The sequence below is a fragment of the Sapajus apella genome, unplaced genomic scaffold (genome assembly GCF_009761245.1).
Source record: "Sapajus apella isolate SASKATOON/1434 unplaced genomic scaffold, GSC_monkey_1.0 scaffold46, whole genome shotgun sequence".
Taxonomy (NCBI): Eukaryota; Metazoa; Chordata; class Mammalia; order Primates; family Cebidae; genus Sapajus; species Sapajus apella.
In genome coordinates, this window is record NW_022436986.1 from 3,688,284 (window position 1) to 3,701,358 (window position 13,075).

Here is a 13,075-nt window from a genome sequence, read left to right on the forward strand (position 1 = left end):
GATGTGTGTGTAGTTGTTACAGCAACAACAGCAAACTAATACCCGGCATCACATCCATTTGGTACCATCAGGAGAATTTAGAGCAGGAAAGGAAGCACACCTCTGGTCCCTGGGCTGTATGTACTAGAGGTTTCAGGCTCACAGAAGATGATGTTGTTAAGGGGAGCAGGTGCTTTTTGCCAGGCAATGAATTACACTGATTTCCAGCATGCTCAGGTGAGACCTAGTGGAGTCAGACCTCCCGGGTAGAATCCACCACTCACTGGCCATGTAACCTTGAGCAATTATGCAACCCATTGTCTCAACTCCAGCTACATATTAGAATCACCTGGAGCATCTCAAATTATACCCACGGCTAGGACCCACTCTAAGAGTTAAAACTTGGACTCAGGAGAGGAGCTTAGGCAGGAGTACTTTTTATTTTAATTTTGTTTTCAATGGACCTTCCACAGTCAGATCAGAATCAGTACTTATTATTAATAAAAGCCCCCAGATGATTCTAATGTGTAGCCAGCACCAAGCACCACGCCCTACCTCTCTACATCTGTTTCCTCCTCTAAGATGAAAATCAGCGTTAGGCTACCCATCAAGTGGGTGTGATGAGCCTTAAATAAGGTAATGCTATAAAGTAATTAGGACATAGTAAACCACCCAACGCTATTCATTGCTGTGACTCACTTGACTGACTCCCTGTGGGGCATGCAGTGGTCCTTGCCCCTCTTGGGCCTCAGTATCTCCATCTGTACTTGGATCATCTTTCAGTGTGTCCTGCTATATCCTCTCTTATGAATAGGAAGATTCAGTAGATCAGTTGCACAGTGACATTTTCAGGTGCACTAAAACCAAGCACTTCAAAGCTTAGGGAGACACAAGACAGGATCTCATTAGAAGTCTGCATCCCTCAGGCTTGGTTCGGGGATTTTAGTGTCACACTCAAAGCAGAGAACAGGCGCCTGGGCCAATGTCACCTTGGTAAGCGTCTGGCTCCCAGCATGCCTTAAGGTTGCAGGAAATTACCTATTTACACGTATTCTGCTCTGACAGGCAAACCAGAATTTTAAAATCTTCCTTCAGGTTTCTCACAGATAAGATGGAGAACTTAGTTTACTATGGACTCCAGGGCTTCCTGAAGAGGTGGCTTTGAGTTTTCAAAAATAATTGCTTTTCCTCTCCTGTGCTCTCCAGCGAGGGTCTTTGGCTGGAGGGAGAAACGGCTTCTTAGCTCGGAAGAGCTTTGGGAATCGAACTCAGGGGCCTCCAAAGAGCAGCATTCGGAAAACAAGCAGGGAGAATCCAGGTTTGGCAAGGCCTGAAGCCTGCACACTAGGGAGCCCCGCGCTCTGTGAAGGAGAGAGCGGTGATGATAAGAAGATAATGATTAAGCCGGTTTGCAAACATTGTTTGGTGAATAAACAGCCCCATTCAGTGCACCAGTTTCTTCACCGCATCAGGAGACAGGTGGAATGCGAGCTGAGCTGCCAGCCTTGGTCAGCTGGATGGTTGTTCCTGCTCCCTCCTGATTCCTCCTCTGTAAGATTGAAAGAACCTTTCATTCCCTAAATAAACATGTCTATTAAAGGCATCGATCTGTCCCCAGCAGGCAGTAATTGTACCTCAAAGGCCACAGATGCAGAGCCGGGTCCTACTCACCCCTCCTGCCCTGCCCTGCCCTGCCTAGTCCCCACGCCTGGCCTAGGGCAGGCCCTGACTCTCCCTTGGATTCAGGCTCTTCTCCTGTACAAAGTCATAATGCTGCTAATTCATATTCTTTCCATCACAGGGATAAACCCCCTCTGGCTCAAGTCATAAATGACAATACAGGATTCGTTTTCTGTGGAAAAGCCCTAGTACAGCCATATGGGTAGGTACTTTAATACCAAATGCGCACCTACCAATTCGTAAGCAGCCCCTATCTGAGCCCCCAGTTGCCACCACCACTCTGGCCTCACAGCCCCTGGCCTGGGACCCCTGAACTTCTGCATGATTCACCATGGCCAACCAGATCACAGGGGTTAGGGTTAGGGTGGGCACAAAAGAATTACAGCCTGGCTTTGTGCTCTGATGTTCTGTTCCTCAGTGTTTCAAATCTTACCCTGGGCCTGGGCTGGGGCCCCTGCACAGGCTCCAGCCCTTCTCAGCCTAGAGAGAGGCTTCTTGAGGAGCCTCTCCCACCCTTTAACGGCAGAATCCAACCTGGCTTGGGGATGAACAGGAGTGCAGCTGAGAGTGGAGCCATTTCTGAGCCAGAGAGCCCTGATCTGTCTGCCTCTACCTTTTTCTAACAGGTATTTCTGGCCCAAGAAGTTGGGCCTGGGAGGACAGACCCGGCCTGGACATCCTCCAGACCCTGTGAAGGACTCTTCTGTGACAAGGTGGAGGCCACACTCCCTGGCTCCTGCTTCTGAGTCATTTTCCTTCCCCTTCCTCATGAACCTTTCCAGGCATCAGCCCAGGGGCAGTTCTAGGAAAGCCTGGAGCCACGGGGCCCTTTGGAGCTTCCTCAGGGGCCCCCAGAGGGTGGGGGCCCAGTAAGCAGCTCCCTTTCACCTGGCTTGAGTTTTCTATCTATGCGGGTAGGCAGTCCCTTCACCTGGCAGATAATTGGGCCCAGAAGGTACATGATGAGTCAGACAGCCTGGGGTCCAGGTCCCCAGCCGGGGGCTCTGGCCACAGAGCCTTGTGCCCTCTCTCCTTTGTGGGTCTCTCCTCGCCCTAACACTCATCATCACTCTGTTTCAGAGAAGGAGTATTCCATGGTCCATAATGCATGTGAACAGATGTACAATGGGAAGCATCTTTGTTATTCCAACCCTGGGGGAATTTCTTTCACCAACGTGCAGCAGAGGCCTTAATGAGGCTGCGGACTACCTGAAAAGGTTGTCCAAACACCGCATGGATCACCAGGTGAGTCTCTCACTATGGACCCTATCCAGACCTGCCCACTCACTCCCTGTGGGATCTGCAGACGTCTTTCCCTTCTCCAGTCCTTCATCTCCTCATCTGTACAATGGTGATGTTGGGCCAGAAATGCTAAGGACTCCCCTACCCCCTGATCTGTTCCTGATTCCATAAGGTTGGGGGTGGGGACAGCCATCCTGGAATCCTCTCAGGAAAGGGCTGTTCAGGCACGGTACAGTGGCTCACACCTGTAATCCCAGCACTTTGGGAGGCTGAGGTGGGTGATTACTTGATGTCGGGAGTTCGAGACCAGCCTGGCCAACATGGCAAAACCCCTTATCTACGAAAAATACAAAAATTAGCCAGGCGTGGTGGCATGCATCTTTAATCCCAGCTACTCGGGAGGCTGAGGCATGAGAATCACTTGAACCCAGGAGGCAGAGGCTGCAGTGAACCGAGATGGTGCCACTTTACTCCAGCCTGGGTGACAGAGCCAGACTCTGTCTCAAGAATAAAAAAGAAAGGGCTGCTTTTCCTTGAAGACTCACTGAGGCACACCTATGGTGGGGGCTTTAGAATCAGATTTGGAGAGGGGAGACAGTGCAAAGTCAGTCACCTCCGCTAGCTTGCCTAGTGCTTTTATGAGTGTGGCATTCCAAGTCAAGGTTTGCAATTGCAGATGCACCAGTTACCAGTGAATAATTTTCTCTTTCTGGGCCTCAGTGTCCTTATCTATCAACCAAAGCCAGTAATCTTGTCCTCATAGCAGAGTTGGAGGGATCTGTGGCAGAGCCTCCTAGTTAGCCCCCAGTGTCTGTCCTCCAACTGAGCCACAGAAATGAAAGCCCCAATATTCTGACCACCCTAATGACTATTTCCCAGCATGCCTTGCAGCTAGTTGTACCATGTAAGTACGTTCTCGCCAATAAGATATAAATGGGATTGTTTGGGGGTTAGTTTTGGGGGGCTTTCCTCTAAAGCCAGAGGCATGCACATTTTGCCCTTTTGTCTTCTTCATCCCAACCCCCATCGTGCCCCATGGAATGTAGATGTGGTAGCTGCCATTCGGGATCATGAAGACAATTTCCCCTGCTAGGCGTGACCAGTGGGAATTAAAAGGGGTGCACTTCCTTGAGTATCGAGCTACCTCCCTCATCTGCTTACCTCTAAGCTGCTTTTACTTTTTTAGAGAAACCAACTCCCTTCTTATGTAAGCCATTGTTATAAGGGTTTCTGTTACTCAGAGCTGAACCTACTCCTCACTCACTGCCGTGGGATCTGAGGAAATCAAATGGTTTTCATTGAACCAAGTCACCCTTCTGCCTGAAAGTCCCTCTGATAGTGACAGGAGGCAGCCAAATACCTACACAGATAGGGGTGGGTCCCCTGTGAAACCCCATATCCAACCCAAAGGCAGTTCAAAGTCTAAAAGCCAAGCTACAAGTTAAATCCTCAGACAAGATTGAGACCCTGCCTTCCCACTTGGTGCATTTTCCTCTGATTGATCACATCCTTCACCTATTTTACACAGCCTACCCTCTCCTAATTGGTTTTCTATGCTGTTGTGCCCACCTTTGAATGGTGTCTTCACTTTAACCTTTTTTGCATACTCACAAACCAATTAGCATGCATTCCCCATTCTGAGTCCATAAAAAGCTGCAGGCTCAGTCACACTAAGAGAAAAACCACCCAGCTACAGGGCTGGGGGACCAATCCCCACATCCCCTTTCCACTGACAGCTGTTCCATTGCTCAATAAAATTCTCCTCCGCCCATCCTCACCCTTCAATTGTCAGCGTATCCTAATTCTTCTTGGATGTGAGACAAGAGCTCGAGAACTGCTGAATGCATGTACAAGCATGTACACTCAGGTGGGCTGAGTGGGCAGACTGCCTCCAACAGCAGGCCTGGGACCAAGCAAGGCCCAGGCAAGGGGGACATCATAGACCAGAGGTCCAAGCAGGCAAAGTGACTGAGAAACATCCTGTATCACTTCTATGCCTCCTCAAGATACACCCAAACTTGTTAGCAAGTCACTTCAGGCCTCTCATGATCTGCCCCTCCTATGGTTCCAGCTTTGGCTCTCACTGGCCCCCCATTCATCCCATCACACCCCAGGCACTGGCGAGGAGGAGCTGCTTACTGCAATCTACAGGGCTCCCTCTCATTTCTGACCTTTGGCACATGCAGCTGTATCTTCCAGAAATGCTGTTTCTCCCCTGGATTCAGCTTTCAAGAATCAGCTCAAGCATCACCTCCTCCAGGAAGCCTCCCTGACCTTCCCAGGCTTTGTTTAGTTGTTTCATCCCATTTCCTGTTTCTCTGCTCTCTTGGCATCACTCTTTGAGTTCTCTTTCTCACACTGTGTGAGGGAAACATGCCAATCTCCATGTCTGTCTGCCTCCCCATTCTGTGAGTTGCCTGAGGACAGGTGTGATGTCTTATTCATCTCCACAGTAGCAGGGCCTGGCATAGGTAGGTCAGCAGTAACAGAAGGTGAGTGAAGGAAGGAATGAGTGGCAGATGCTTGCTGATGTGGACACTGCTGGGCCTGATGAGGGACTGTGCCAGGGAAACTGTCTTTGAACCAGAAAGAACTATCTAAAGACAGAGAGGCAGAGTGGAAAGCAGGGGTAATCAGTGCTCACTGTGGCTCCCTACTCTGGTCACCTAGGCATCAGCCCTGTGGATCCAAGAAGCCTTTGCACCCTCCTCGACAGGTCTGCACTGTTGTCATTGATGGCGGGGCAGCATTTCAGGCTCGCTCCATCAGCAAATGTATGAAGATACACTAGGTCCCTGCCAACACTTTGTACTTCAACCGTTGCCTTCTAGTGGCCCATAACCGGCCGTAAAAGTCAATTTTATGATGGAAAAGTCAAATGGCATGCATTTCAGCTCCAAAATTTGTGGCCCAAGGACTGCTCCCAGTGAACATTATGTAACAGCTTTACTACAACTTTCTGGGGCTTCGGTCTCCTAGCGGCCCTTGCGTCCTCCTCCTATTCCCTGTTTTTACAGTGGTGATGACTGAGACCCAGAGGGAGGTGGTGGCTCAAGGTCACACAGATAGGCTGGAACCAGCACCCAGGCTCTGACGCCCTGCCAGTGCTCTTTGCACCAACTCTGCCGGGTTTGGTGATTGCTGTTCAATAATTAACCGTGGATTCTGAGAAAGACATGGACCCCTCAGGCCCAATCATGAGGTCACGAAAGGGCAGATTCATTACACAGCCTTTGAGGCCAGGGAACACCTTCTATTGACTTGGTAACATAATCTTTTTTTTAAAAACCTTTTATTACACAAAAATAGTGAGACATTATAATGATCCCCTTTGTGCCAGCAGCTGCCAGCTTAAGTAATTATCAACACCTGCTGTTCTTGGTAACATAACTTGGAATCTTATTTCCTCCTAGGAAACTGGAGGAGACATACACTACAACCAGAATGATCATTTCAAATTGCACACTGGATCATATTAACCTCCCCTCCTTCTCCCTCAAGACTGTTTTTTTTTTTTTTTGAGACGGAGTTTCGCTCTTGTTACCCAGGCTGGAGTGCAATGGCGCGATCTCGGCTCACCGCAACCTCCGCCTCCTGGGTTCAGGCAATTCTCCTGCCTCAGCCTCCTGAGTAGCTGGGATTACAGGCACGCGCCACCATGCCCAGCTGATTTTTTGTATTTTTAGTAGAGACGGGGTTTCACCATGTTGATCAGGATGGTCTCGATCTCTTGACCTCGTGATCCACCCGCCTCGGCCTCCCAAAGTGCTGGGATTACAGGCGTGAGCCACCGCGCCCGGCCCCTCAAGACTCTTTAATAGAAACCTCTGCTCCTGGGATGAAGATGGAGCAGAGCTCCTACTCCAGACCAGACAGCTGTCTCTGGACTTCTTTTAAGTGAGAGAAAAGTACACTTCTCTCTGTTTAAGCCACTTTTATTTTCAGGTTTCTCTGATGTCAGTAGTTCTCAAAACTGGCTACACAGTGGAATTAATGGAGGAGCTTAAATACAAAATGAAACAACAAAACCAGATAACCCAGGACAACATCCAGGGATTCCTAGCAATGTGGAGTGTTGCTCAGGTGTTTCCAAAGGCTCTCCAGGTGGTGCTGATGCACAGGCATAGTTGAAAACCACTGTTTCATTATATGCGTCCAATCTGACTCTAACTGATACAGACTCAACTGAAAGGTCATCTTCTCCCAACAAGTCCGGGGAGGAACTCAGGGCTGCCTCTTCTGCTTCCACAGAGCTTGGTGCTAATCTTTTCTAGGTGTATCAGGCTGGGCAGCATGGTGACTGATGCCTGTAATCCCAGTACTTTGGGAGGCTGAGTAGGGAGGATTGATTGAGCCCAGGAGTTTGAGACCAGCCTGGGCAATATGGTGAGACCCTATCTCTAAGAAAAATTTTAAAATTAGCTGAGTGTGGTGGAGGTCAGAAATTCAAAGTGTCTCCTTAGACTAAAACCAAGGTGTTGGCAGAGATAAGTTTCTTCTAGAGACAGTGGGGTAGAGGCTGGTCCCTTGCCTTTTCCAACTGCTTGCATTTGTTGTCTTATGACGGCATCACCTGACCTCTGCTTCCATCCCCACATCTCTTTCTCTGACTCCTGTTTCCTTTTGATAAGGACCCTTGTGATTATATTAGGCCCTAGCTATACAATCTAGAATAATCTCCTACCTCCAGATCATTAGCTGCAATATCCCCCTTTGCAATGTAAGGTAATATCTTCATAGGTACCAGGTGTTAGGACATGGGCATCTTTAGGGGACATTATTCTGCCTACCACAATCAGTGTACATAGGGTGAAGCAATAGGGCGTGGTGAGGCCTGTGGCAAACTGGAAAATGAAAGCCCTACCTAAAGGGGGCAGCTACTACTTGCATCTCTAGTTGACCCACTGTTCCATATCCTTGTACAGACCTCATGGTACTAAGTCTTCCAATGTTTCAAGAAAAACTAGAAATGTACAATTTAATGTAAAATATCTCAAATTTTAAGCATTAGAAAGCATAAAAAGAAAAAAAAACACAACTCTTCTGGGGCCAAATAGAACGTGTATGCTGGCCTGAGAGACTTGGGCTACCGGTTTGTGGTGTCTAGTCTGGAGCTTCTTCCTCACTAGGACAGTTAAGGCAGCATTAATTTATTTTGTGCTGCTTGTCACCTTCTCAGTGGGAGAAGAGACAGGCAGATGTGAAGTGCAGGCTCTCTCTCAGGCCCCCGGGTTGGGTTGATATATCCCTTCCATTTGCCACCCATGTTCCTTCCTTGACCTCTACCCAAACTCCTCCTCATCTCTCCAACAAGATGGAGCGCCCAAAGCTGCATGTGGCTCTCTCTTCAATTACAGTTGAGTTCATTTGCACGTAGCTTTTCTCCTTGCCCTTAATGTAAGGAGGGGAGCCACAACCAGGGCAGTGTAGTCAAAGCTGAGCCTTTTTCTCTGCTGGGACAAACTCTAACTGTGCTTAGCAGATGCCACTGCCATGTGTAGGCACTGCAGCAGTCTTGTCTCCCGGCCTGCAACCCCCAACCCCCAGCCCCCAACCTCCTCCTCAGTTGGGTCTTAGTCTCAGTGATGCTGTCAGTTAGGGTGTGGTCAGGAAAATGGAAGCCTCTCTAGGTGTTTTGAGTAGAAAGAGATTATTATTAGCACAAGTGGTAGGAGGCTGGGAAGTGAAGTCATTTTCAAGAACTCTGGAAATGCTGGAATTGTAGGGAGGCTACTACCAGTGTGCTTTACAGCCCGTAGCTGTGAACTGAGTGCTTTTCAGGGGGGCCTTCAAAGCCTTCGGTAGAAACCCACCTCTGCAGATGCCCACACACCAGCTGCAGGCTCTGCTTCCAGGCCAGTGATATTTGTGTGATTGTGCAAGAGCTTGGCTTCTAGTCTGCACTTGGATACCGATCCCCTAATCCCTTTCCGAAGGGACTTTGGGCAAGTCCCTTTTCCTTTTCAGGTCTCAGTTTCTTCAACTATAAAAATGAAGTGCAGAGAAAGGGAAGGGGAGGAAGACAGAGAGGGAAGAGAACTGAGTTGGTGGCAAATACTCAAGGGGTGGTTTTGTTCAACAACATTCAGACTCGCTCATGTTCACAGAGAGTGAGCTTCACTTAGGGGGTCACTTAGGGAAGAAGAAAAAAAGTATATATTGGTTTGATTTTTAAATGCATCTTTATTTTAAAATTTCCATTTCCTGCAAATGTCTCAGTGTCTTGACCTAGTCTTCCCTCTTCTGTTCAAATACAGAAAATAATTATGCTCAGTGTAGAAGAAACACTCAGTGCAGCTCGCATGTCCTTTTGTTTGGAATCTAGCTGATTTGTTCGTCATTCTCAGAGCTAGATTCTTCTTCAGTAACTTCCTAGACATATAAGGCTCTACAAAGCTGAAGGACAGGAATCGCTTCTCTTCTCCCACCAACCCCGTGTAAACACATCCCTGGTTGACACTGACCTGACTGTGGCTTGTATTATCTCACCCTTTCCCCTTCAATCCACACAGGCTCCAGGTCCAATATCTTTACAAAGGGCCTGGATCTTTTTTGTAAATTAAAAGGCTGAATCCATCACATTCCTGGAAAATAGTCAACCCTCTCCAAAAACAATTTGTGCATTTTATCTTCAGCTTCTGCACATTAGTTCTTCTCTCCAAATCATAAATGTCAAGATGTCAAGCACTGTGGAAAGTTCTTTTCCCGGGGGCAGGGGGAGTAAATACCTTATAACAGGACCACTTTGGTTAGTTTTAATGCCAATCACAGCTTATGAAGTGTCAAGGGTAGGCATGCTGGATAGACTCTAGACACAACACATTTGCAGGCAAAGTCACTTTCTGGAAACATCCATGACAGAATCATAGACTCCTCAGAAACCACTTAGGCCAGTGCTTCCCAAATATGGTTACATATCAGAAGCATATGAAAAACTTGGCCAGGTGAGGTGGCTCATGCCTGTAATCCCAGCGCTTTGGGAAGCTGAGTGGGGCGGATCACTTGAGGTTAGGAGTTTTAAGACCAGCCTGGTTAACATGGTGAAACCCTGTTTCTACTAAAAATACAAAAATTTGCCAGGCCAGGTGGCACACACCTGTAGTCCCAGCTACTCAGGAGTCTGAGGCAGGAGAATCGCTTGAATCGGGGAGGCAGAGGCTGCAGTGAGCCGAGATGGTGGCATTGCATTCCAGCCTGGGTGAGAGAGCAAGACTCCATCTCAAAAAAAAAAAGGAAGCATACGAGAAATTTAACAAAAATTTCTGGGCTCCAACCCAGATCTAATAATTTAGACTGTCTGAAGACAAGGTCCAGGAGATTGTTAAAAACAAAACAAAACAAAAAAGCTTCCCACTCAATTCTGATGTACAGCTAAGTTTGGGAACCCCTTGTCTATTTCTTATCTGAACTAGGATTTGGCCAAATGGTTCTGTCCTTCCTAGTACTCCTCCAGTGATGAGAGGCCTTTCAACGGAACCCCTTCCAGCCTTAGCCAGCTCTGCTTTGCCTGGGAGTTCTTCCTGTGTATTCTTCACTGGTCTGGCTCTGCCTTCTAGGACGCCACAGATCCTGTCTGGTTTTGCCCTTCAGAGATTTGGAGGGCACAGCATTGTCTTTGAAGATGGGTGAACATCCCAGTTCCTTCAGCTGCTCCTTGAAGGGCACAGCCTCCAACCTTGCCCCATGGGGGCCACTTCCTATCTGCAGCTGGCCTCTTAGACCTGCCACAGTTTCCCAATGCATGAGAACAGAAACTCACTTTGTCATAAACTCACTCCCTCTATCAACGAGGCCTGTTAAAGATTGGTCAGTTAAGCATTAAGTCAATCAATCCTGGAGTGCTATGCCAAGTGCCCAAGGTGAGCTAGGCTGTCCAGGTGCTGTGGGGGAGGCAGGAGGGCCTTGGCAAGGGGTTCATATGGTTGCTGGAGAAACCCCAGGAAAGCATGAGCATCAAGGTGATAAGATGCCATAGTGCCTTAATGGAGGGCTAACTTTTGCAGCAAGGGCTATGAACATCCTAAGGATGATATGGTAGCAAAGATTCTATAGAGATGTAGCTAAAGGAAAGAACTAAGTGAATTAGGTCCAAGCAGTTGCATGTGAACACGGTAGATGTATGGAGAGGCAGGGCTTTAATACAGGGAATTGGGTGCTCACAGAGCTGCTGCAAGTGCCAGAGGCAGAAGCAAGCCTTCGCCAGACCAGGACTGACTCCCAGGACAATATGGATGTGGCCCACCAGCCTCATGATTGTCTGAGGCCACCTCTGACATGCTCCTGCAGCCTCCATTCAAAGAGCAGGGAGCCAGGTCAAGGAGCGGCTATGGCCACAGCTGCCAGTCCACAGCCAGGAATTGGAGAAGGGACAAGGAATGCTGCCACAGAACATCTCATGTTTCTGCCATCCTGCTAGTGACACCCTGCAGGGGCAGGACAATACCCTCCAAGGCATGTCTGCCTTCCACATCTGGCTGAGTATTACTATTTGGCAGCACCTAGTCCACATCCAGAATTCTAACAGCAAATGAAGCTGGGAAACATGGTGGTTAGCTTTTGGACTTCTCCAGCCAGAAGGAAGGTGCAGTGGGGGTGGAGTGAGTGAGATGCCTGTTCAGTGGTCCATCTTGGCAACCTTTATAGGAGACAGTTAAACGTCAAACAGTTTTCCCATACAACAGAATTCTATACATCCTTGGAGAGGATATCATCTGTAATTAGTGACAGGAGAAAACTTCAAAATAAAGCGCTAATTTTTTTTAATTTTTTTTTTTTTTTTTTTTAGACGGAATTTTGCTCTTGTGCCCAGGCTGGAGTGCAATGGCCCAATCTCGGCTCACTGCAACCTCCGCCTCCCAGGTTCAAGCGATTCTCCTGCCTCAGCCTCCAGAGCAGCTGACATTACAGGCGTCCACCATCATGCCTGGCTAATTTTTTGTATTTTTAGTAGAGATGAGGTTTCTCCATGTCGGTCAGGCTGGTGTGGAACTTCCGACTTCAGGTAATCCGCCCACCTCGGCCTCCCAAAGTGTTGGGATTACAGGCGTGAGCCACAGCGCCTGGCCTTTAAATTTTTTAAAAGCAGCACAACAGACGTTACTATATGATTTTTTATTAAAATATTTTTTGACAGATGCAGAGGAAATACCAGCAGGACAAACACCCAATCATAATACTGAGTACCGTGAGTGCAGAGATTACAGATATTTTCCTTCTTTTTTCATCCTTTTCTGTGTTTTCCAAGCTTTCTACACCGTGTATACACTCTTTTTGTCCTTAGGACAAAAATGTACTTTGAAAAATGCCCAAATATAAACTCTGCTTAAAGGAACTGAAGGAAGGAGCAATGAAAGTGGAAAACAGAAATTGGTGATTCCCGGGCAAAAAAAAAAAAACAAAGTGAGGGAGAGGCGAGGCCGAGAAGGGGTTAAGGGGAGGCTCAAGGATAGCAGTCTATTAAGCAGCTTCCTGCAGCAGGGAGAAATGCAAAATGTAGCTGGGGTTGGTGTCCGTAAACTTTGCTGTGTGACCTGGGGAAGCTCCTGGGTATCTCTGTTTCTGCTCCCAAACCAGTGCCTTAGGACCCTAGATCTGAGCAACGTGGAAACTGGGCGTGCCGAGACGCGAGGGAGGGCGCGCTGGAGCCGCGCGGGTTGCCTGGGGTAGGGGGGCCCGGATGGGCCAAGGCCGGGCTGGGCGAGGGAGGTGTGGCCACGGCCGCCGCGCGGCGGCAGGACGTAGGCGGCGCTCCAGGGGCAGACGGAGCCTCGTCGGTCGCCGAGCCCAGGCTGCTCGGAGGCGGGACCTGCGGGCGGCCGGCGGGACTGACCTTGGAGGGCTGGAACCTGAACCTGAGCTTTATCCTGAACCTGAGCCCGAGCCTGCTGCAGGTAACTAGTGCGGGTCTCCGCTCGGCTCCCGGCGCCGCGTGGGGGCTTTCCTCTCTGGGCCTCGGCGGCCCCGTCTGGGGGCTGGCCTTTCCGCCGTTGCCATGTAGGACTCTCTCCACCCCTCTAAACCAACCCCCACCCCTGGGTGATGGTACCGGGGCCCCGAGGACACAGACGCCCCCAGACCTTCCCACGTTAGTTCGACACTCGGCCCACTCCAGCATAGGGTCCCTGACCATATCCCAGAGGCTGGGACAAGCCCAGAGTTTGTGCCCTTTTCCCTA

General features: G+C 49.0%; 1 protein-coding gene across 3 annotated transcripts in view; it reads left to right on the forward strand.

Annotated features, from left to right (window-relative positions):
* Positions 1-13,075, forward strand: part of ALDH1B1 (aldehyde dehydrogenase 1 family member B1) — a 25,962-nt gene continuing 12,887 nt past the window's right edge. The window contains exons 1-2 of one of the 3 annotated variants that reach the window (XR_004257460.1): positions 1-1,861; positions 2,740-2,904. The gene's annotated coding sequence lies outside the window, so the exon portion shown is untranslated. Of the gene's footprint in view, positions 1,862-2,739; positions 2,905-12,668; positions 12,792-13,075 lie in introns of those variants that run through there. The other 2 variants (XM_032240124.1, XR_004257459.1) reach the window with 2 other exon arrangements.